Raw genomic sequence first — 26,264 nt, forward strand, 5'->3', positions numbered from 1 at the left:
CTGTGTGACCTCACTCATCTTCATCTATCCCTCTGTCCCAAATCTTTTTCATTTTTATATTATTTTTATTGGTTATTTTATTTGTTTACATTACAGATGTTATCCCCCTTCCCGGTTTCCCCTCAGCAAACCTCCTATCTCATCCCAAATATTAATCCTGCAACAAATTTGCTTTCTCGTTACTTAAGCCTTGTTGATCTGGGTTCCTTGACTGAAATCGTCCTCATGTGCGTTTTTAAGCCTGCAATGATCCACTTTGTCCCTGCTTTGTCCCTGCCTTGTCCCTGCTTATGAAATTATTCATATCTTGAAATCTTGGAAGGTTTGAGAAGATAACCAAGTCATCTTATGTATGCTTCATCATGTGGAACCGTTGGTGAGGAAAGCTGACTTTCCCTATATTATGAGCCTGAAGTTATCAAATGTCTGTCAGATTTGGAAATGAAGAAATAACAGTATCAAATCAAATATATAACAATATAACAATATAATTTACTTTAGTAATTAAAGGACAGAAAACATGGCTTGCAGATTTTGTTATCTACAGCCAAGAAATAACATTTCAGAATTGATTTAGCATCTTTTATTTCAAAATATTTTTTCTTATTAAATATGCATCACTTACATGCTGTTTCAGAGAAATATATAGAAAATATGTACTGCTTATTTAGAAATGCAAATACTGGTTGCTGAAATAATGTCTGAAATGTGAGTAGATTTTAAAATATAAAAACAAAAATATTATGAAAAATTGCCTATATAGAGATACTGGGCCAAACAGAGTTTAAATGTACAAAATGAAATGTAGAAAATGAAACAGTGCCATATGAACTTTGAACTTTGGGTGTAATTACATTAAGGCAAAGTATTGTTTGCCATGCAGTCAAGTCAAACAGCCATTATTTATTTATTGCTTGGTCTGTGCCAAGTGGAGTTCTCAGCACTGGAATAAAGCTGTGAGCACAGTAGATAAAGTACTTATAGTTGTGGGTTAGGGAAGCAAAAGAGCTGTGTTAATAGATCTCTGAAAAACGTACGGTCATACAAGTAGATGATCCTATTGATTTGGAAAAGTACTTGAACCCACTTTATGAAGGTTAGATTTTTATATACTAAATTTTGTTTTCTTTAGACAATATTTATATTTACAATATAAAAATATAATACATACGTATATATTAACTTGTGTTACATACCAATATTAAATGTTTTTTTAATTTACATATATATGTATGTATATAAATTGACTAATATTTAAAATTTCTCTCCTTATATACAGACAACGCATGCCACCTAACTCAGGTCCTTTTTGCTTATTCATTTAAGTGTTTTTGGTTGTTGATACATATTATTTGTTCTTTCAGAGAGATTACATTTTTTCCCATGCTGAAAACTTTATTTGAAAACAAAGTATTGCCTTGTGATGAGGGATAGTAGACATCACAAGAATGATGTATATTTCCCTTAGATTACTTATTGAGTGGCCATTTAAAGGCAAAAGTAGAGCTAATAGTATTAGGCTTTTGTTGAAGACAAATTATCCGCAACTCAATATTAGTAATGTGTTTGTTAACCAAAACACAAAAATATTTTCACAGTCAAATTTTATACAGTAAAACCCATTCATTTTTATGTAGTTATCCATTTACTAATGAGCCTATTAAACAAAATAGTTTTCTGTAAAACAGCATGCATAATTACATAGTTTTATTAAGATTTAGTATTTGGAGATATTTGATTTTGAGTAAGAGTGTATTATGTTCATTTCATTGAAGTTTTTCAGGGAATATGTCATTGTTTTGGTTTGGTTTGGTTTTTGTTGTTGTCATTGTTGTTGTTTAAAATTGATTTTATTTTTCAAATATAATCTTCTGATTATGGATACCTTTCCCTCTACTCCCCCCACTCATCCCACCTTGCCTCCCATCTGGCTCTACGCTTTTTCTCTTTCTCATTAGAAAACAAACAGGCTGCTAAGGGATTGAAACAAAGCAGATACACTGAGATGAAACAAAAGAAATATGTCAGAACATGACCAAACAAACAAATAGGAAGAAAAACAGCCCAAGACAAGACACAAGATACAGATTTATATGTCTCTGTGTGCAATAGCAATATATATATATATATATATATATATATATCACACTCAGAAAGCCCATAAAAACACAAAACCAGAAGCCATAATATATATTTGCAAAGGATTTTTAGGAAAAGGGAGAGACAGACAAGCAGACAGGGGTGAAGGGGGGAAAGAGAGAAAATGAAGACAAAAAAATAACTGACACCAGATTATGAGACAGGCAATTCTGTTTTCTTCTCTGCCTTTATTAAAGAAAACTCTTGAAGTTGTGGATACTGATGGAAAATTCTTTCAGAGTGACATGGACCTCAATAAATAACTCCTCATTCATCATTGCAACTACCATTACATAAACTTCCTGATTTTTACTATTGTAATATTTAAAAGGAAATAGTATCAAAGGTATAATTTTCAAGTAAATCAAATTAAATGACGTTATGAATCATAATACAATGTATCTGACATAGTAATGCAGTTAGATTTCTTTTTGGCTTCTCGTCCTCATTTTAAATGAAAGATTTTGTCATTATATTTTACTACCTAACACAAAAGTATGCCCCATGAGTTCATGGACTTGCCCCTTTTAAAGTACATTAAAAGAAAACTAACCCCTTTGTTTCCTGTGGATAACATTTTTATTGCCAGCTACTGTTTTTTTCTCATGTTTTTAGGGGCATTTCTACTCTTCTGATAAAATTTTAGCTTACTTTTTTTTTTCCCCAATGGTCCAGTTACAGACAAGCATAGAAGTCACCCATTTCAGAAATTATCATATTTTTTCCCTATACGGTTTATTGGTGATTGTGGATGACAAGTACTAGTTCTTAAAAAGGTCACAATTATGTTAATAAACTACATCAAAAAACATTATAAGTGGTTTAGATGCAACAGAGGTAAGAATATCCTTCTAGCTCGTATTGGTTTTATTGCCCTAATACCATGATAGTGTAAAGTTATGCCTGGTCAAATGTTTCTTTTCATACATGAGGAAAATGCACTGGGTAGAAAAGAGGATGGAAAAGAAGAAATAAGGTGGCAAGCATAAGCAGCAAACTCAAGTAGCAGGAGTCTGGGACCTATTTGATAGGCATTACTTTTTGGAGTTAATGGTTAATTCAGTAACACAAGCAATAAATATGCAAAGTAATTATAATTATATAACATGACTACTTGCAGGTAGTGCACTGGACAGTGCCACCAGAGGAACTGGCATGGAAGTTGGGAGATTAAGCCTGTCCAAACCCCAGAAATCTCCGAAATTGAGATTAGAATCTCATCCAGGAGGAGTAGGCCTAATTCTCTCCCACTTTCCATATCTTCGCCAGAACACTTAAATAGGCGACCCCAAACCAGATTACCAGGAGCAGTTAGTCATGTACCCAGCACTTAGAACATCTCCTCTCCATACTAATGAGTATCTCAGTAGCCTTGCCCTTCAGCCTTTCCTTCCCTGGATATTCTCACCCTTCCCCCCAAAACTATACAATCCTTGGCTCATACCGATAGTGTATGATTTCAAACTCACACCCAATAAGGAAATATGAACAATCTATGATTGTCTCAGAGAGCTGCTTTATTAAAAAATCATTGGATTTTTAAAAAATGCCTTTGCTTAAAAGAGCAATGATACTAAGATTTTTGGAGAACCCTCCCCACCCCAGCCACCCCCTATTGCTGCACTTATTCCCAACCAGTCTAGGATCCTGCTTGTCCAGGACTCTGTTTCCTCCCCCTGGTGTGGTAGGCAGTGATGTATGAAGGGAAGAGGTGGACTGCAGACCCCACCCATCCTTGTCCTGACATTCCAACGAGAGAGAGGCTGAATCTGGTACTACATGTGCATGGCTTGCTGCTATTAAATTTTGTAGTAATCCCTCACTACAACCCGAATTATTTTCTCGTATACTGTTGTGAAAGAGCTTGCAGTACAGAGAGGGTAAATAACATGGTCAATAATCAGACGGACAGCTGCTGAGTGATTGTGCATCTTGGCATTGAGGTCTGTCTGCTCTCACTACCACCCACTCTCTGATGTATGCCCATCTACTGCAGACTGCTAAGGTGACTGAGTGATTAGCGAGCCAAGATCAATACATATTTTCAGTTCTTTAATACAGAGATTTTCTAGGAGAATGATGAGCACTTTTAATGAGGCTTACGCATGGCTGAAGTCCTTAAGCAATTTCACATTTTATTCATCTTACTGCTGAATATAATCAAATTAAGAACTGAAAGCTATAAATTTAAATATGAGTTTGATATCTTAACCTCTCAACAGAGGAAGTCCTGGTGTGGCTCCCTGTTACATAGCGCGTTTATTTTCCCACATATTTTTTCATCATTTTTTTGTTTATTTATTATTTTTTGTTTATTGTTTATTTGTTATATTTTTGTTACTGTTAAAGACTGGAGGCAATAGCCACTCATCTCTCCATGTGATGGCTGCAAAATGATTGAGAATTACTTTGCCAAGGCTCAACTTATTTACTTCACAATACAATGTGAGAGAGCTCCTTTTTTTGAATCATAATACAGTGGGGCATGGTAAAGTAGAATTTGAGGTGGAGCCAAAGAGATCGGGGAGGTCAAGTTCATCTGCAGTAAAATAATGCACGGGAGTTCATTAGAAATGAAATCCTTACAGTAACAGAATACAAAAAGCACAGGATAGAGTCTTAATATGAAGAAGAAAAAGAAGAAGTTGGAGGAGAAGCTCAATCATCACCAAGACCTCCACCTTGGAATGTTACTCTTTGTGATAGAATACAAAACCCCAAACAATAAGTGCTGCCTTGGTGTGAGTGCTGGTGCTTTCTGTTTACCTAACACATATTTCTGTGAAACAGAATATAGTGTTCCATATGGGAAGTCCTCAGACTCACTCTGCAACGTGAGGGGAAGGTGCAGCCATGATCTGACAAGTCAGATCCAGAGACCACTTGGGAGACTCAAGTGAGAATGATTTGCTTTGCAAATGGGCAGGGTGAGAATTAGTGACATTTACCGTTCTGAAGTGGAGACTTCTTTGACTTAAAACAATGGTGGAGGTGGAAAGGATTTTCACTTTCTGAAAGGAGAGTTTGTAATATCTGAAAGAAGGAGGGGTTGCTGATGACCTTAGGAATTGTGGGGGAGATGCTTATCTTGCTATCTTCCTGAGGACACTGTGGGGTTGTCCATGGCCCACTGTTATTTACTGTGTAAACTACTATTTGCAGTTTAATGATGCATGTTCATTCCGAGTCATTGACTATTAGTATGAAGCTGTAATAATTTTTCTCTCCATTTTAACAAGTCCATGTTATTCGGACTCATGTAATAATTGTAATACAGAGTCCATGATCAGGGTCATTTGCATTGGAAATGTGTTAATTGTATCCATGTGGGTTGGCACAACATGCAGTAGCAACTACTTCAAATCAAGTCTATCTTTTTGTTCCAGATTTTCCATCAATTACGATGCAAAGTCATTGATAAAATTCCTGCCAATCTTTGGCACACTCTTTCTAGTACTGCCATTTTAACACCCTAGGGTAACAGCACTACGACAGATCTGTACCTTCATACATTCTGCATTCACCCCTTGTTAAAATGTGAAAAACTACTTCAAAGAAATCACAATGTCAGTGCTATTATGCTTTCCATAGATTTTAATGGCCTGCTGTATAAGATATGAATTGATAGGAAAAGATTGAAACATTACATTATCCCAGGATTTTAAAAACTGCATTGGGCATTAAATCTTTCAAGTGTTTATGCACATGTAATATTTCAGACATACTTTACTCTTTCTGCCTGATGGAATGTTTTAAAGGTGAAACCATTTTTCACTATTGCCTATATAATACACACACATATACATATGTAGATAATTATTAATGACACTTCTGTTTTGTTTTAATCATCAGTATTTGAAGGAAAATAATGGGAACTCAGTAGAGAATATCTTAACTGAAAAAGAAAAAATACTGAAATAACATGTTATCCACTGAAATCACATTATCTTAGGACACAGAATGGAGAATTCATCAGAAAGCCACTTCTTTCTCTCACTCCCCTTTTTCCACCTCACACTTTTTAATGATCCATATACATACCTTTTCATGTTTTCAAATATGTCTTTCTTCTAAGGTTTGAAAACTGATTTTAAAGTCTCAAAGAAATTATACTTACATGTCTGATAAGGAATGCAGCCACTGATATCAAGCCAAATTAGAAAAAAACATTCAAGCTAGATGATGACTTTTGACCTCAAAATCGACATTGAAATGTTTAAGAAGTGCTGACAAAGGAAAGCAGAACAAATGTCATATAGTTGTCTGTCTGTAATGCCTTTCTGTGAATTTTGTAGATGAATTGCAAAGCTCTTTTTACTGAAACAGGATCACCGCTCTCCTCATGAGACACCTCTCGAGCCCCAATAATACTTGATGCACTTGCTGCATGAATTAGTGAATGAATGATGGATAACAGGATGGAGTATCCCAAGTTACCTTAACAGTGACATTAATTTCTTGATTTTTGGGGCCAGAAACCATAGCACCATCTTTTGTTCTTGTCTTGAGTTCTTCACTTGTGCTTGCCATTTTTAAAAGTAAATTTTTGTGCTTCCTAAGTTTGCACCTTTGTCCTTTTACCAGGAGGCATCTCCCCAAATTTGCCTTTCTTTGGATCTACATGTTCCAAATTCGATTTTGTGGACTAATCATATCTGATGAGATATTATCGGTTTTTCAGGAAATAAAATATGAAATGTTCTGTATGTTTCAGTGAGTCTGATTGAGTTTCATACATTGTTACACTGTAGAGGCTCCATGTCCACACTGGTGACATGAGGTCTTCTAGAAAGGAGAAATCTGATTAATGTAGGTTAACTAAGTGTTTCTTTCAAGTATGTGATCAATGAACATTTTATAAAAAATATGAATATTGTAAAAATCCCATGTAACTGGTATTGCATAAATCAATGATCAGAAAATACCAACATAGACTATAGAAGTTCTTTTTAATGTACTCTCTTTATTTATGATCTTCTTACTCTCCCCATCATACACTGTCATTGAAATAACTATAAAATAACACTATGAATTCCATAAAGATTGGTTATTAAATTTTCACTGATTGTTATCTTTCTCAATTAAGATGAAATAAATTAAAACCAACTCTTATAGAACACATTAGTTAAATGAATGTAGCTTACCAACTTTGAAAAGGACAGCATACAACTAAGATATTATTGAAAACCCCATGTTTATTTGCAAACCTCCATCACTGAGATACCCATGACACAACTGTGAGTAGAACATTTAGACAGCATTTCGTGCCACAAAATTACATGCACAGCAAGTCAGAGATCAAAATCATATAGAATGAATTGCAAGTCACAGCCCTCACCATTTTCGTAATTTTCATCTGCATGTATGTATAATATTGTTGTCTTTAAAGGGATTGTTACTGGGGACTCAAAATCCCTTTATCATAGCTTCAAGATTCCTAATGTTATAGACACACACCTGGGTGATTTTGTATTTTTTTTGCTCTAATGCTTACTTACAACCACTTAATTTTGCATAATAGAAATTTTGAGGTTGCAGTAATCTTTTCCATATTAATAAAGATAAAATACCCGTGTGAAAATTGTGCAAGTCCCATGAAGAATGAGACAATCTGATGGTACTTTACACCTTTGTATTAGCTTATTCTTTCTTAGTTAATCAAAGAAGCAGCAGTCATCATCAACGCATATATTGCTTAAAAATCAATGAGGCGACTGCCCTCTGTGTTATCCCTCCCACTGTAATATTTTTCTTCTCCTTCCTGGAAGCATAAAAGTCTTTGTTTTACATTTCCATGAACACTCTGGTGTCATACCTGTTAAGGCCCTGGTGGAATTGAGTCTGAGTCTCACCCAGACCCTATTCTTCCTTGTTTTGTATGAGGAAGCAAATTCTTTCCCTGTCCAGAGCCTTGTTGAGCCCAACAAAATTCTTTTTGCTTGATTATTTTTCTATTGCTAATAAGAGTTAAACACAATTCTTCATGCTTTTTAAGTTTTGATTCAAGTATAAATTCTGAATATGTGCGCCTCATTTTTTTGAGAAAATAACCAATTTGATTATCCGATGTATTTTCTTCTTTGGTATAAGATGTATGGATAACACGGACATATTGAGCACCAGTCTGAGTTATTGACATTTTAAAAGACTCAATATCGAAAGATTGTAGGAAATAACATTGTTAATATTTAACTTGAAGCCTCTTGACTATGATGCTGATGTTGAAGAGGATTTTATTGTAACTATACACATTTAATTATTTCCACAGTTATTCTGTAAAGTTATAGGTTTTATCATTACATGCTATGAAAGAATGATTCAAATGCACGCTAAGAAGAGAGAGAGAGGAAAGGAATGGATAGACAGAGGAAGGAAAGAGGCAGATGTAGAGAGAAGAGAGAGAGAAGAGAGGAGAGAGAGAAGGGCAGTAAGAGAGCTGGATGAGAGAAAGAGAGGGAAGGAGAGAAGAAGAAATGTAAAATTGAGTCCTCATTACCATAGTTGGTAGAGGGACAGAGACTCCAATCCCAGTTTTTCTTACTCCTTTATTCCTAAAGGTAGAACTTAATAAAAACAGATTTGTGGTGCAAGTATTTGTTTTCCTAAAAGTAAAAATAAATTGAATTTAATATGCAATACAAGCTTATATGAACCTTTGTGTATCTTTTTATAAGAGAGAAACAAACGAGAGAGAATCTAAAGGCTAATGGTGATTATAAATCAACTAGGACTATACCAAGTGGTCACACCTGAGGTTGTATAAATACAGATAACATACAAATTGAACAAGTTGCACTCATGCATTTAAGAATGTGTGTGTGTGTGTGTACATTTAGAGAAAAAGAGGCCATGAATTTTAGAGAATGCAAAATATATGAGAGGTGTTGGAGAGTGAAAGGGAAAAAGGAATCATAATGTAATTATAATTTCAAAAATACTATGAAATTTAAAAATACACTGACTCATAGAACTGTACAGGTATGTCATTTCATACAGTTGAAGGATCTGGGAAAGAAACTCGAGTTATTATATAAGAACTAAAAGTAGTGTAACAACTGAGAACTCCTTAGAAGTCAGGTTTCTCTGGGTTTAAGTTCAGCTGCTGTTGGCCCTTTGCCCTAATTCAAGTTACTTGAGACACAAATATCTTACCTGTAAAGTAGAAGTCATTATGATAATTTTCTTTTAAGATTGTGTCTGGCAGCCGGGCGTGGTGGTGCACGCCTTTAATCCCAGCACTCGGGAGGCAGAGGCAGGCGGATTTCTGAGTTCGAGGCCAGCCTGGTCTACAAAGTGAGTTCCAGGACAGCCAGGGCTATACAGAGAAACCCTGTCTTGAAAAACCAAAAAAAAAAAAAAAAAAAAAAAAAAAAAGATTGTGTCTGGCTCACATTACTATTGCTGTGATACAACTCCATGTCTAAGTCAATGTATAAAAGAAAGTATCTAATAGACTTAATGTTTCAGAGTTTTAAGAATCCATGACAGTGGCGCATAGTGGCAGGAACAGCTGAGAGCTCACATCATGATCTGCAAGTAGTGAGCCAAGAGAGACTGAGAGGGAGAGAGAACCCGAGCTAACTCGGGCTGGCTTACCCCCAGTTACACACTTCCTCCAACAGTACCACAACCATCTGTCCTTACCAGACAGATCCCCCACCTGGAGACCAAGTTCTCATTCTCATTCAAATTTTCACTGATTGTTTTAAAAATCAAAGTTTATAAATTGTGCAATACCTGATATAGAGATGTGTACTTGGTAAACATTGTAGTTATTGATCATGAAAATTGACTAAGTTTCAAATTATGTAGTTAAATCATATATGAATGGGGAACTCAAAGATATGAGAAGGAAGAGAAACAGTCAGGGAAACTATATAGACTATCTAAAAATAAACATTAGGCTGCCGTATCTATCCAGAATTGAGAAAGTTTTAATGTCCTCTTTAACCTCATAATAAAAGAAAGCCAAATAACTTACACAGTCAACTGTTTTAGCATCTCCAAGAACAAGATTCAAAGAGTAATAATTAATTAGAATCCAGACTACTATGATCCTTCTAGTATATGTGGGATATAACATTTCCATTTTATGTGTATCGAGGGGAAGGTCTCACGATGTAGTTCAAGAAGACCTTGACCTTTCCCTGAACACAGGAAGCCCTGAAATTCTTGATCCTCTTACCCTAGCCTCCAGAGTGCTAGGATCTCATTTCCACACCATAATTTCTATTTTGTCTTTCTCTTTCTTTCTTTCTTTCTTTCTTTCTTTCTTTCTTTCTTTCTTTCTTTCTTTCTTTCTTTCTTTCTTTCTTTCTTTCCTCTCTCTCCCTCTCTCTCTCTCTCTCTCTATCTCTCTCTCTCTCTCTCTCTCTCTCTCTCCCTTCCTTCCTTCCTTCCTTCCTTCCTTTCTTTTTTTTTTTTTTTTTTTTTTGGTTTTTTTCGAGACAGGGTTTCTCTGTGTAGCCCCGGCTGTCCTGGAACTCACTTTGTAGACCAGGCTGGCCTCGAACTCAGAAATCCGCCTGCCTCTGCCTCCCGAGTGCTGGGATTAAAGGCGTGCGCCACCACACCCGGCTTTTCTTTTCTTTTTTTTTTTGGGGGGGGGCTTTGATTTTTTAAGATTTATTTATTTATTATATGTGAGTTGTAGCTGTCTTCAGACACTCCAGAAGAGGGAGTCAGATCTCGTTACAGATGGTTGTGAGCCACCATGTGGTTGCTGGGATTTGAACTCAGGACCTTCGGAAGAGCAGTTGGGTGCTCTCACCCACTGAGCCATCTCACCAGCCCCCCTTCCTTCCTTTCTTTCATTCATTTATTCATTTATAAAAGAACTTTTATTTTAAAATCCCCAAGACTTCCACATATAGGAGGGGTCTTTAATTACTCCTTGGTTCTTTGCCATCAGTGTCCCAGTATAGAGGTAATAAAATGAGCATAGACTGTGTCCTGGCTAGTCTGGGCTATGTAAGGGCCATTTCATAATAAGAATATATGTACATATATTGATATTTATTTAGTATATACATAAAACAAAATAAGAACAAAGAGGATGAAACAAGAATGGAAATATATTTTTATACAGTTTCTTAATTTTTTCATCAACCAATAAAATTATTTTTCATGTAGGCTGTGATGTATTAAATTTACCTGTGATACTGGAGGAGAGCAGCCTTATAAGAGTTGGATGCAGGAGAGGGGTAGGAATGATGTAAACACAGCACTCATTTGTTAATATTGAAAACTTTAAAAAATTAAAAAGTTACATATACCAATAATTGTCCAAGTATTAAGCTTAGAGAGATATTTGTGTGGATTAAACTTCAGTGCCTACCCAATTCATGTTACAGTGCTAACTCCTAGTACCTAATTAGGAATAGGTGATAGGAATAGAAATAATGGCATTCTTAGGAAGTAACACCATGGTACCTGTGATCAGATTAGATGAAGTCATTTTTGAGTGTTTCCTGTCCTTATTAAAAGGTGAGAGGTGAAATTTGGAAGCAAACATACAGGTACATACGTACACACAAACATATGGTGGCGGGGAGGAAGAGAGAAAGAGAAAGAGAAGTGGGAGAAAGAGAACTTGGGTTGTGATTAAAGTGACAATCAACATGCTACTAATAGTGGAAAACAAGAAACAGCAAAGAATGCCTACCAAACCAGAAAGAAAGAAAATGTAAAAAGGCTTTTGATTCGGCTGTTGGCTTTGTGGCACTTTGTTATACACACTCCAGAAAAATACTATGAGCATCAATGAAGACAACCATCTGTTCCCCACACAAGAAAGAATAGAGAAAAAGCAAAACAACTCAAACCAAACAAAAGAACCTCACAGCTTGGGATGAGATGAACCCCCAAACACCTTAGAAGAAGGTTGAAACCCAAAGAAGCCCAATGATCAGAATAATTGGCTTGACTGTACATGAAACAACACACAGGTTAAAAGGCAGAAAGCATCACAATTTGTTTATTTACCTTTTTCCAGAAAATAGAAACATTCCCCATGAAATGAAAACATGGGTAAATCAACTTATCTGTATAAGAATATTCATTGTAAGCTGGTTAATAGCTTCTTTCCCTAGTGGGCAGGAAACCTGGGTTCATCCCCAGCAGCACATAAAATAGGTCTGGTGATAAACCCCTGTGTTCTCAGCACTCAATCAATGAGACAGGAGAGAAGGGAGTTCAAATATTATCTTTGGCTGTACAGAGCTTGACACCAAACTAGACTGCATGAGACTGTGTCATTAAAAAGTCTATTGCAGCTGGGTGTGGTGGCGCAAGCCTTTAATCCCAGCACTTAGGAGGCAGAGGCAGGCAAATTTCTGAGTTCGAAGCCAGCCTGTTCTACAGAGTGAGTTCCAGGACAGCCAGGGCTATACAGAGAAACCCTGTCTCCAAAAAACCAAAAACCAAAAAACAGAAAACAAAACAAAACAAAAAGTCTATTGCAAATTGATATTTTGGTAGTAGAAGAGAGCAAATCATGAATATTGATTCATAGGATAGAGGATATACAAAAATCTAATACATTTCAATGACAGAATTACCAATAGAAAGGAGGAGGAGAGCTGGGGGAGGAGTGCTTTATCACCAAATAGCCTTTCCAGACCAAGCTAACTTCAACATCAGTGCTTTAACTCTGATTCACTGATGGTTTTGTAAAGAAGACTAAAAGACACAGCTTAGTCACTCCACTTTTCAATAGACACTTACTCTTGGCTTTCATTTGTAGGAAGTTGCTCTTCCTCTCCCTGCTGTTTTGGTTGCCTGCTGAAATGAGTACATATCAAAAAACCTGCCATAGTGTATTGTCATGGCTCCAAAGGGAATGTCATTACTTAACGTGGCCAGATTACGGTAATCATGAGATTATGTCCTATGTGAGAGAAACAGACGTGGAGTAGAAGTGAAAATTCAAAGTCTATTTATAGGTTTGGAAACTCCATTTTAAATATAAACATTTTATTAATTCTTTGGGAATTCCATTCATGCACAAAGCTATTTTAATCACACCTATACCCTCTTCTCCCCATGATTTGATTGTATCCACTTCCTACTCCATAGCTCCTTGCAACTTTGTGTCCTCCTATTTGTGCTGTAGCTATACTTATAAGTGCGGGATCATCGGCAGTTTACCACAGACCACACTCTGAACTAGAACTGACTCTCCATCCCGGAGATGATGTGACCAGCTTTCTCATCTAAGGGTGGGGGTGCCTGTGCCTTTGTTCTGTATTGGAACTGTGACTTGCCTTGATCTTGTGCAGACAATCACAGCAGCAAAGTTCATGAGAGAAGTGGTCCCATATGTCCAGAAGACACCCTTTCAGTCTTCCCCGAGTTCTGGTTCTTCTCTTACAGTTCCTCTCCCACTGTGATAACTGAGCCATCAGAGAGGAGGGTAACACAGATGTTCTGTTTGGGGCTACAGTCCATCAAATACTCTAGAGCTTACTACCTTTAAAGACAAATATATTTATATATGGAAGGAAGGATTCTTATGTATTTAATCCAGAATCCAAGTGAGTAGCTTTGAAGAGTGAGAGAAGTAACTCGGCTCTTTTCTTTTTGTTGTTTTGAGGAAGAAAAGCCCAGTGAGTGTTTTTCTGGTTTGGCTAAATGGAAGTGAAATGCATTCCTTTCTGGGTCACTGAGTTAATCAGGTTAAGGGCTTGCTTTTTTCTTCTTTGCCATTCTTATCAGTTACTGATGTAATTTGCTTTAAGAAGGTTTGGGGTTTTGTTGTAAAACAGTCATTTTCTGTGATGTGTAATCATCTTGCAGGGGAAGCTAAGTGTTTAATAAGCTGCATCTCTATTCTCTAACCAGGGGAGAAAGAGCAAATTAGAACACACAACCTCATTACCCCCTTTAACTAAGGAATGAAGGAGGAAGATAAGAATCCCTTTAGTAGCTATTGTGTGCCAGGCACTATTGAGAACTTCACTTCACACACAGCAGTCAGTTCTTATCTAACATTGTCATCAAAATATTTGTCCAGTTTTTGGTGTGGTAAATTTATTTTATTTTCCCCCTTCTTTTTAAATTATGATATTTGATTATATATATATATGTATATATATATATATACATATATATATATATATATGAGAAACAGGGAGAGCTACAAAGGGGCAAATAAAAATTAGTAGGAGCAGAGGAGGGGTAGAAAGAATATAACTACAATACAGATATATTAAACTTCAAAAAATAAAATTTAAGGTTAAAAATGGCACAAGATCAGGGTGTAGGAGATGGATGTGAGAGGAGAGGAGTCATGACGAATATGATCAACCAGCATCCACTCTAATCCGAAGCTCATGTCCCCCCCCCTTTTTTTGAGACAAAGTAATTCTGTGTATCTCTGGCAGGTTTGGAACTCACTGTGTAGAACAGGCTGCTCTTGAACTCACAGAGACCTACCTACCCCAGTGTCTGCCCTCCCAATGTTTGATTTAAAGCCCAGTGCCACCACACCTGGCCTCTTTTATTTTTGGTAGTACTCTTTTCTAAAACTACAAGGAACAAAGATGGAAACATGTTATATGCATTCAAATCCAACCCATGGGGTTATTCTGTAGAGGTTATTAATTATAGACATATATATCTATAATTAATTAATCCTTAAAACCAGCAATAGATTTATCCCATTTAAAATTTTTGAACTGTAAGCTTTTTTTTTTCTTTTTCTTTCTTTTTCTCTTTTCCCATGTATGTGAGTACACTGTTGCTGTTTTCAGACACACAAGAAGAAGGCATCGAATCCCAGTACAGATGGTTGTGAGACACCATGTGGTGGCTGGGAGTTGAACTCAGGGAACTCTGGAAGAGTAGTCGGTGCTCTTAACTGCTAAGCCATCTCTCCAGCCCCTTTTTCTTTTTTTTTTTTTCTTTTTCTTTTTCTTTTTCTTTTTCTTTTCTTTCTTTCTTTCTTTTTTTATTTTTTATTTATTTATTTTTTTTATTCTTGAGTGTTTGCCTTTGACTTGTATGCCTTCAGGCACCAGGAAATCTGATTTTCCTTTGTAGTTTATTCTTTGCTTCTGGACATGTTTCATTTTCTTTGGATAGATTAATAGCATATTTATATACTTTTTTAGAATGGGTTAGATTTGTTTCCTCTTCAATGCTCTATGCTTTCATTCTTCTTGTGCGGAGAAAAATCACAAAAACTCTTCTGGCATAATTTCAATGATTGTTATCATTTTTATCCTTGTGGCTTCAGAGGTAAATCAACATTCCAATTTCTTTTTCATGAGTGAGAAAATAATTGGGTCGAATAAAAATTATATAACTAGTCAAAATAAGATAGAATCTGATTCTTGGCACTGCTGGTGGTTGTGTATTTCCTGTATCCTTGACGTAGCTACAAGATATTGATACACTATCCAACCGAAAATATGTAAGTAATTGTATATGAGTGTGCTAGAGTAGCCCCCCATTTTCTGATAATTGTGTTTTTTTCAGTGCTGAAGCCAGCTTAAAAAAAAGTACAAAACATGTAGAATGTAGAGGTAGAACTTAGGACAAATAAATCTACAAAGATAAATAACAACTTAATTTTGTATTAAAAGAGTTCTATAAAACATCTGTTAAGCAAGACTATAAAATGCAATAGGTTGACAAAACAAAATTCTTATTAACTGTTATCAAAACCAGGTGTGGTACATTTTGTTACTATGTGTAATAAATAAGTTTTTGAAACATTTAGCTGTGAAAATGGCATAAAGAAACAGAAAAAGAAACGGGAAAAAAATCCACGTTTGTAGAATGAGTTAGTGGGAGAGTAAGAGGGGTGGAAATTACATAAACACAATACTCATATATTAAATTCTTTCAAAATCAAAAGACATGGGTATTCCTGTCTCAGACTCTCAAAAAATCAGTAAAATATTATGCCAACAGTCATGTCTAATGAAAACACACATTTTCCCATTTTGTGTGCAGCCATATTATCAGTAAACTAGTCTTTGCTGAAGTTTCCCCATTGAGTAGTTTCTGTAATGACATATTACCAAAATTTCAAAACCGGATAGGTATTCATAAAGAAAGCCTTTATGGTTTTGTTGCTTTTTTGTATTTTTTATTTCAGGGTTTAACTTCCCCCATTTTAGTGTCATGGAGACCCGTGGGACTCACAAAATTGACTAGCAAATCTACCAAAATGAACACTAATAATTTGACGCCGTGCCTTAAAAACTTAAGAGGGCAATTTGACAATTATACGAGATGCAGCTGAGAAAGCCCGTGAGTACTTGGGACATGGAGTCCGGGGCTTTCTTCTCAATGGCTTCTGATGTCTGAGCAGCCCAGTAATGAAGCAAAAGTGGAAAATAAATAAATATCCAGTAATAACTGTGGCAGATTCACATGGCTAATTTATTATTCATATTCCGCTTTAATCCTTTATGTCCTTGAAAGGAAATTATTTTTTTCTTGTCATTTGAAAACATTGAGAGCAAAGGTCTCGCTTGCAAAGGCAGTTTCTGAATGAGAAGAGGATAAAAATTTCATCAAATCATTAACTGTCCATTAGAATACAGAAATGATTTTTATATCATATTGTGAGGATATTTATAAGCCCTACACAGAGCAAATGGAATAAAAATGGATAAATGTGACTTTGAATACAAACCATTAGTATTTTCTTCCCCCGAATGACTAAAATATCACAAAATATATTGGGTCTTTTCTGTTAAGCTATCACAAAATTGCTAATATTTCTGATTTTTTTAAGTTAAATTTGGGACCATTTGTAGCATACAAGACCCTTATTTATCAGCTGCAGTATCGGACAGTGGTAAAATGCTTTTGATATTTGTAATCAGAACTCCTAATAGCAGGAGCCCTGTATCTTGGACTGGGAGAGTATAACCTATTTCTTGAGACTTTAATAATGTTCAAATGGGGTCTAACTGATATCCTGGTATCTTACCCACTCTTCAAGGTAGGCACATATCCAGAAGTGATGGACAGTACAACTTGAACTAAATGTTATTTTTGTAGACTTTTGGTGAGATATTGTTTTCTTTGGGCATACTTTGTCTTATTCATTTGTGTTTGTATGTACACATGTGCCTGTGTGTGTTTGTGTGTGCATAAAGAAATTGATACAAGTATCGTTCTAAGTAGGGTTGATGACCTTGAAAGGAGAAGAAACTGATCTTTCACTCTGCCGAGATAAAGGGAGAATTCTGGGTGGAATGAGATTGGCCCATCCAAGGCCACATCAGCTATAATTATAGAATTCAATTCTTTGAAAATTGTATTTGTTAATGTGTCTATGGCGTGTGTGTGTGTGTGTGTGTGTGAGTGTGTGTTGCATCTAGTGGTTTGGGTATGTAGACCAAAGGACAACATTTGAGGATTAGCTCTTGCCTTCACTCCTGTGGGGTATGAGGATCTAACACTACGGACTTTGTAGCATTCTCTTTCTTTTATGTTCTATGCCATTCTAACGCATGGCTGAAAACACACAGTCATGCCATCTGATACACTCTAAAGAAAACCTAGTAGTTAATTGTTGTATATCTAGGTATACAGAAAGAATAGCAAGGTGACAGTGATTTTAAAATGTAGCTATTGGGTGGACATGGTTGGCAGATGGTTAATACCAGCATTTGGAAGGCAGAGGCAGGAGAATCTCTGTGAGTTGGAGGCCAGCATAATCTAGATAATGAACTATAGGACAAATTGAGAGTTGCCATCTCAAAATTAAAATAAAAAGTAAAAGATAAAAAGAAGAAAAAAGGAAAAAGAAATTATTCCTTTGCATGCTTTTCTTTTTTATTTTAATTTTGTTATTAATCATTTTATTCATTTACATTTCAAATGATATCCCCCTTCCCAGTTACCCCTCCACCAATCCCCCATCTCATTGCTCTTCCCCTCCCTCCTCTTGGCCTCTATTAGGGTGCTCCTCCACCCATTCACCCACTCCCAACTCACCCCTCTAGCATCTCCCTACTCTGGGGCATCAAGTCTCCCTCCCCTCCCATTGATAAGGCCCTCCTCTGCTACCTGTGTATCTGGAGAAGACCATCTGTATACTTCTTTTCTAAATTAGCCCAGACCCCTTCCTTTCTTCTGTTTGGTCTCCCAACTTCCATCCTCCCGTCTCCTCCTATTCTTCCCCCTGCTCCTATTCCTTCTCCTGGCCCTCTTCTTCCTCCTGTTCCTCTTCCTTCTCCCCCTCCTTTATATCTTGCTGTCAGCAATGCTATTTCTGCAGCTATCCGCTCATGAGCACATACTGTGTGATTTTTCTGTCCATTCATACAGTAAGCTAGAAAACGCAGGAACTCTCTGTGTTCTGGAGATGAGTAGTTTGGGGCCCAGAGGAGAGTAAAGAACTCTGATATCTGATGCCTGATAACTGACAATGACCTGTGATGCGTTCTCAAATTTGCCTCATTTTAAACCTGATTTTCTTACCTTATGCAATGCAGCTTCACAATCTTTGTGTAATTCAAAAAACCATATGTGTGAAAGATACCATTTTAGGAGCAGCAGTGAGTATAATCTTATAGTCTTCATTAGCAAATTCTCTGTGGTTTTGCTTGGTAGTAAAATGCTTACTTGAGCATATTCATAAGTCATACCAATGCTGACAACAAATAAAATGAATAAAACTAAGAAAAATTCCTGAAAAATAAAAAAGATTATTTCACATTTGTAGAATATTAACCTAAACATTGAATTGGCTTTGTGCAAATGTCTGTCGTTTTCATTCATTATTTTGGATAAGACTGCTCTGGTAATCAATAGCAGCCAAGAGCTTTGCCTTTCTCTACACTGGAAAATTTATTTTTAAAAGAACCCACTGATTTCTGTGTGCTCAATACAATGTTAAATTGTGATATAAGATGACAAATTCAACATAAATATGAGTGTTGTTTTAAAGCAAAATTGACTGTATTCCTATTAGCATAGAAGTCTTGGGTGTAGATTTGCCTTAGTCATGTTATACTACTAAGATGTGATCCCTGAAGCAACTAATTTAATAAATAGAGATGGGTTCTTTAACTCATAGTCTTGGAAATTCAAATTCAAAACTGGGCAGCCACACCGCTTTGGGCATCTGGTGAATGTATTAGAGTAAGTGGTTTCATCGTGAGCTAGAATTCTAAGAGTGACTGAGAACTCTCTCCTGTCTAAATCCCTTGTGTATTTCACTGTGCTGTCTTTTACATGGTTGCTGGGAATCTCAAGCTTAGGTTGTCTACACAGGCCCCATAGTTTGAAATTTCAAGGAAACACCTAATGCTCTTTCTTAGCATCGCTAAGGGTTCAGATGTATCTTGACTGTTTTATTCATTAATGTTCGAAAGGAACAACCCTTGCATCCTTGTCAGTGTTAAACTCTGGGTTGGTGACTACCTGGTGTCTCTTGCATATTTGTCCACTGGCTCTTGAAATAATGCATTCAACGATAACTTTATTGCAAAAGGGAATTCCTAGGGATAATAATTTTTCATTCAGTAGCTCACTATGTAGATTTTATAAATGTTTTTTCATGGTTCCTTCTGATGTTATTTCTTATAACTGTATAAAATGTATTTAAAATATGATATGGTACATTAGTATATTGTTTCTATGTGAGATTAACCTTACACATGACCATTTACTTAATGAAATTTTCAATTAGAGAACATTTTTTTTGGTGGATGTATATTGATGGTCCATGACTGATATTCCTTTTCATTGTGGCATTCATTAAACCTGCAACATTCTTGACCCATTTTTAGCTTTTGGAAACTAACCACAGTAGTAAGTTATTTGATTCCTAGGTAATATACAAGGCAATACAAGCACACCTATCAGATTCATTTATTTTTTTACTTTAAAGAATACTAGTATGTTTTATTTCATTTTTTAAATTCACTTTACATCCCTATTGATGCCCTGCTTCCCGGTACCCTCTTCCATAGTTGCTCAACCCACCCTACCTCTCCATCTCTTCTGAGAGAGTGGAAGACCCTCTTTTGTATCCCCAACCCTGGCACATCAAGCCTCTGAAGGGCGAGTGCTTCCTCTTTCACTCAGACAAGACAAGGCCGCCTTAGGGTGACAGATTCCACAGACAAGTAACAGCTTTAGGGATAGGCCCCCTTCCTGTTGTTCAGGACCCACATGAAGACCAAGTTGCACATCTGCTACATGTGTGCATGGGGTGGGGGGAAGGTGGGGGTGGGTGGGTGTATCATATGATATGGTGTATCATACCAGCTCTGCTAAACTGAAATCTAGTTGATTTTCATACACTTAATCTGGCTCTTTTGTGCCAGAAAAGCACGGCATTGTAGATCAGAAGGGACTGAAATAATGAGTCTGCTCATTTTTTCTACTTCCTGCTCCAGCATTTGTCATCATACTTGCTAATTATTCATGTTCAATTCAGCATTTGGGATGCCCATTTGGACATTTAAGCTGCAGAAATATATCCCCTACAATGAATGTTCTATCTATTTCATTTATACATTTCAAAGGTGGCATGTCATTTACTGGCAGTCTCTCCATACCTGCTTCCCTTCCTGAAATATGAGATACACCCTTCAGGGTGAATACACTTGCCAAGTGTTCACCATATTTAGATTTCTTATTTGTAACCTGTTGATAACTTCTTTTTCATATCTCTATCTCTTTTGTCATTGGGGATTTATTCTAACAGAAAAACTATGAATGTGGCTTTCCCCCAAACTGATGCATGTATCACTTCATAATGAGACTGTAAGAAATGCTACAGGAGGAAACAACCACCTTCTGTAATTCAAGGGAATGTCTGTCAGCTCTGTAACACACACACCCAAGTTCTGTGTCTCTTAAAGCCCATGATTATGGTGATGATGATGGTGTGTGTGTATACACATATATGGATATACATATTCTGTAGGTAATTATGTGTTCAAAGTTTTAAATTTGTTACTAATTGATGGTAAATGAAACCAATATTTATCAAATGAGGTGGGCACTATACTGATATATTTATGGCTCTCTGTGGAGTCTGAGTCTTTTAAAATGAAGTGGGAAAGTCTTATTTAACATTAAAAGCTAAGAATCAAGGTTGTCCCTTTTAAAACTGTAAGACATAACTCTGGGATCATTTTTCATATCAGATGGACAGAGAAATTAAAGATTTCATTATTCATTTATAATATTTCTATTTCTAGAAAGACAAACACTAATTATCTAAACACATGCATATTGAATTAGAAGCAAAAACAAGTTTGAGAAGTATCTGCTGGAAAACTGAAGAATGGATAGCCTAGATCTTCTGATTAACATCTCAGATTTATTTTAATATCTGAATATCTTAGGGATTGCAATGAAAATGGAAGAATGAGGTTTCATACAGGAACCAGCAGTGCTGTCTGCTGCTATAGTAATGCAGGGAGAGCATTGCAGAGGATCTGCACTTGTTAAGGGACACTGGAAGTTTAGCAGATCTCTACAGACCTCCTGATCCATGATTTATATTGAGATAACATCATTTCTAAAACATATTTCCCTTCTTTATGCCACGTAATTGTATTGTGAAGATTATTAGCACATTGAATATTACCAACACATGTTCGTGAGGAAGGTCCTCAGTGTTCCCTGCCTGTCTTCTATTCTCTCTCTCTCATTCTGATTTTTTTTAAATAATAGTTACCACGTAACTCTGACTATCTTGGAACTTCCTCTTTATGTAGACCATAAAAACTGTGAACTCACAGGCAACCTCCTACTTCTGCTTCCTGAGTGCTGCTGTTTTGAACGGACTGAAATAGCATATACATTATCCCTTAGAAATTTCACCAAACTGATCGACATCCATTCCATAGCAATCAGTTTTGGTGTCAATTCTTACAACAAACCCACTCCAAAATGTCTTATTCTCAACTGATAACATGTATTAGACACTAGGACTACTGTGAGAAAGTGCTGTGAACTAGGCTTAAAACAACAAACAGTTTCTCTTTCTGTAGGAACAGAAGAGTTAAGGTGCCAGACTTGTCCTGCTATCTTCAAAGGACTTAGGGAAGTGTCATCATTACTAGGCTGGCAGCTGCTTCATTCCATGTTTGCTTCCATCACTGCCTGCCATTCTCCATGTGTAGATTTGTCCAGGCATCTTCTTCTTAAAGGGATTCATTCATATGATCTTAATTTGTTTGGAACTACAACTAACCTGTTACAAAACAAGGTAGCATTCTGAGGTCTCAAGGACTAGTAATACATGTCCTTTGGAGGAGTCAGCTAAACACTTAGCAATGACTATTGTGTTTATGTATATTTTCATATCACCTGTGCATGTGTATATGTATGTATGCCCATTCTTGTTCACAATCAAATATATACAAAAATTCAGGTCATCTTATTTTTTTCTTTCCATATATATTTTTTTCAAGATCTTTCTATATTTTAAGCTCCTACACATACCTGTCTAATATATGTTTCTTTTTTGTTTTCAACTACATATGGGTAGTCATTCAACATATGTTGATTAAATGTAAAAATCTTTGTTTACTACTAAAATGAAATCTGTGATATCAAAGATTACAAGGGCTGACTATGATACATAATATCTCATACTATGAATTTTTGTATTCATTCAGGATTATAAAGAAAGAAAATTGAAATACTGTGAATTGGGAATAAAGAGAATTTAGTTCTTTTCCCATGGTCCCTATTGTTTCATAGCCTTGGGGAAATTACTTAATTTCTTCAGGCTTTCTATAACACATAAATGGAAGACATTATAACTTACAGATTCACTTTCAAATATTTATGTTTTGCATTTTCCATTCTAGAACCTCCAGAGACTTAATGTCATCAGAAAATCCAGGGTACATGTGAAGACTCTGGTCTGCCATGCTAGCAAGTTCAAGTTTTATTTTGAAAATTAAAAAAATGGAGCAGGATGAACATGAAGGGAATGTGAAAATTGGAGCTGTAGTCAAAGCTGACTGAGTAGGCACATGCTGGGGCGTGGGGGCACTCCCAGCATGGGGAGTTGACTTCATGGTGTAAGGAAGGGAAGAGGAGGAGGAGGAGGAGGGAGTTGTGGTGCAGGAATTGGTACCAGAGACACTATATGATGCTATAGATGCTGGGATGTGGCATCTTGTCAAGATAAGTTGTTTGCCTTTCTCCACAACATAGTGTGTATTAACTTCACTTTGGAGAAGTACAGCAAAAGTTTAGTAGTTTGCACAGTTGTCACATTTTGAGTGTATCTTTTGATTCAAAACATTTTCTTAATGTGAAGCATACACACACACACACACACACACACACACACACATATATAATACTTCCTTTGACAATACCTACTTATAATCCATTATCTTAGCATCAAAGAGAGAACACATGTATTCCTACCATTTTCTATCTGTAAGGAGGTCTTCTACAAAGACAGAAATAATACAGTTGTTTAAAAATGGAGATGTCTTTGAATTCAGCATAACTCCCTGTACATAACCATTTCTTCTTATTATTCAAAGTTAACCAAGAGAATTTTAATTAAAACTCTTCGCAAAAAAATTTTATTGACATGACAGTCAGGTGAAAAGGAGAAAAGTGAATTTTCCTAAAGCTTGTAGCTACTTTCTGCTTCAGTGTATTTCTACCTTGAACCCAAGTAACCAGAGGTCAACATCCAAAATGTAAATTTAGAATGCTTTATTAAAGTATCTATAAAGTTATTTAAAATAAAATTCCTAATTAAATACTTATCAGATTAAATTTTTGGATCAATCATTTGTATGCTTCATTATCATTTACTTGCTATTAGTTTAAGTAGTAAATATAGTATATCTTAAACTCTATCATTTACAAGTTATCTATACCCTTTGGAATGTGTATTGTGTTACCTATTGCCTTTAAGCATCAAAATAACCATAATTTATACATTTATACATGTCAGAATATGATATCACAGATTTAATATGTTGGTTTTTTTTTCACAAAATACAGTTCATTTAAATGATTAAATAATTGGAACATCAATTTTGAAAATATTGCAGGCCTGCATCTACCTCAAATATTCTCCTAATTAAGCAACATAACTCAATGGATAGTAAGGTCTACTTAGGAATTTATAAACACATTTGACTTGTAATGTTTGGATGTTAATTATCAGGAAGTTTTTGTTGCTTTTAATTAAACAATTCACAAAAAAGGGAACAAAATGGCTGGAGAAATGGCTCAGTCAATAGGGGTTGGTCGTGTAAGCATGAGATTCTGAGTCTGGATCCCTGAGAGCTTTGAAAAAAGTCAGACATGGGGGCACTGCTGTCATCCTGGGCTTAGTGCTGCTAAGAGGCAGAGACAGGTCCAGAAACTCATGGGCTAGCTAGGCTCTTCTGAAGGATGCAGTTCCAGGGCAGGGAAATACCCTGTCTCCAGAAAAAGTGGAAAAGACTGGTACCTGAGGTTTTCTTTGACCTCTACATACATGTCAAGCATACATATGCCTGAACCTCTCCACGGGAACACACACACACATACACACACACACACATTTTTAAAATACAGTAGAAACTATTCATACCAAATAGCGTGATTATATAGGCTTTTTTATTCTTCTTGGTTGGCTCCCAGAACTTAACTAAAGGACCCTATTGCTGAACTCCTCAAACACTTTAGGCACGGGAATTGGAGGAATCACGCCAGAATTGAGGTGGAAGGGTCCTCCCTGAGGATTACCCCACATCGTACATAAAGGAGTTATGCAAGCTGCCAAGGCAAAAGGAGAAAGCCTTCAATAGTGCTACCTAGCTGTAATGCTTACAAACCACAACAATGACCAGCATAGCAACATATTCCCAAGGGTACAGTAGAGATGCCCATATCTTAGGAGCAACCAACAGTTGTCTAATTAGACTTTCAGCCTGTTCAGTATGAGGAAATCTATTCCTGGTGCTATCAACCTAGGCAACTAAATGTACCTGGTAAGATTCTGGAGTCTAGCAGAAAGCCTACCACTGCCACTTTCCTAAGTCAGCATAATTTCTATCTGCACTCTAAATACTGGTCCTAATACCCATAAATAAGAGTAGTTCTCACTCCTTGTCAAAGTGGCTGATTTTTGTAAAAGAAACAGAATATTTCAGAAACCTACAACTGTTCAAATGCAGAGAACAATGGACTGAGTTTGCCCAGCGTGACTTGATACATATACAACACAATCCCTCAACCTAAGGACAAGGGAACATTGCAGAACAGAGGTGAAAGTATTCTAAGAGCCAGAGGACAAGGATGTCTGAACACATTGACATTATACCAGATACTGTAAGTGACTGGCACCTACAAATTTTATATAGAAATGAAATTAATACTTGAAATAAATATATTTGTCTCTTTAGGTACAAAAAATATATTTTTTAAAGCTATGGAGGAATCTTACAGAAAAATATGACTTATAAAAAAAGTACCATTGCATCAATTCTAGGAAAATTTTAAAGAACTAACTTGTATCACATATGAAGTAGACAATTCAGAGAAATATCATTCTTTTAAGAAATTAAATATGATTTCCACTGAACATGAGATGATGAGAGCAGGTGCTCCTTATTGGAAGAAGAAACTTGAGAGTGGAGTTTTATTTCTTGCTGCATTATTTCTGTGTTTCCATCATCTTCTTCTTGGTTACAAGATCCTCAATTGGTCTGATATATCATATATATATATATATATATATATATATATATATATATATATATATCAGTATATCAGTATATCTTGTAAGCTATAATATCTTAGAGAGAACAGTTACTCCTGTGGCTCTAATATGGTATACAATCAGTATGTGGATATCATTCCCAAATGAGGTTATTTTACCAATGGATATGTTGACAGGACCTAGTCATCACCTCTTTGGGCCACTCTTCTTAGGAAAGTGGTCTGCTGAGTGGCCTATGATTAAAATTTCCTTCTTATTAAAATGAGGCATAGCAGAAGATTTTATTTTAATATTGTATATTATCATCTTGAGTAACCTGGGTTATGCAGTATACTATGTAGGACTATAAGAGCCAGGGTGTAAAACTATCACTTGGGGCACAGTAAGCTCTTCAGTCGCTATACAACTAAAGGCGATTTCACTAATGGCCAATGGATCACCAGGGAGG

General features: G+C 36.1%; 1 protein-coding gene across 31 annotated transcripts in view; it reads left to right on the forward strand.

The window, feature by feature from the left end:
• The window catches only part of Adgrl3 (adhesion G protein-coupled receptor L3), a 778,447-nt gene that overhangs the window by 398,710 nt on the left and 353,473 nt on the right, over positions 1 to 26,264 (forward strand). The window lies entirely within an intron of this gene.

Source organism: Mus caroli, unplaced genomic scaffold, assembly GCF_978045245.1.
Source record: "Mus caroli unplaced genomic scaffold, Mus_caroli_1 scaffold_4, whole genome shotgun sequence".
Taxonomy (NCBI): Eukaryota; Metazoa; Chordata; class Mammalia; order Rodentia; family Muridae; genus Mus; species Mus caroli.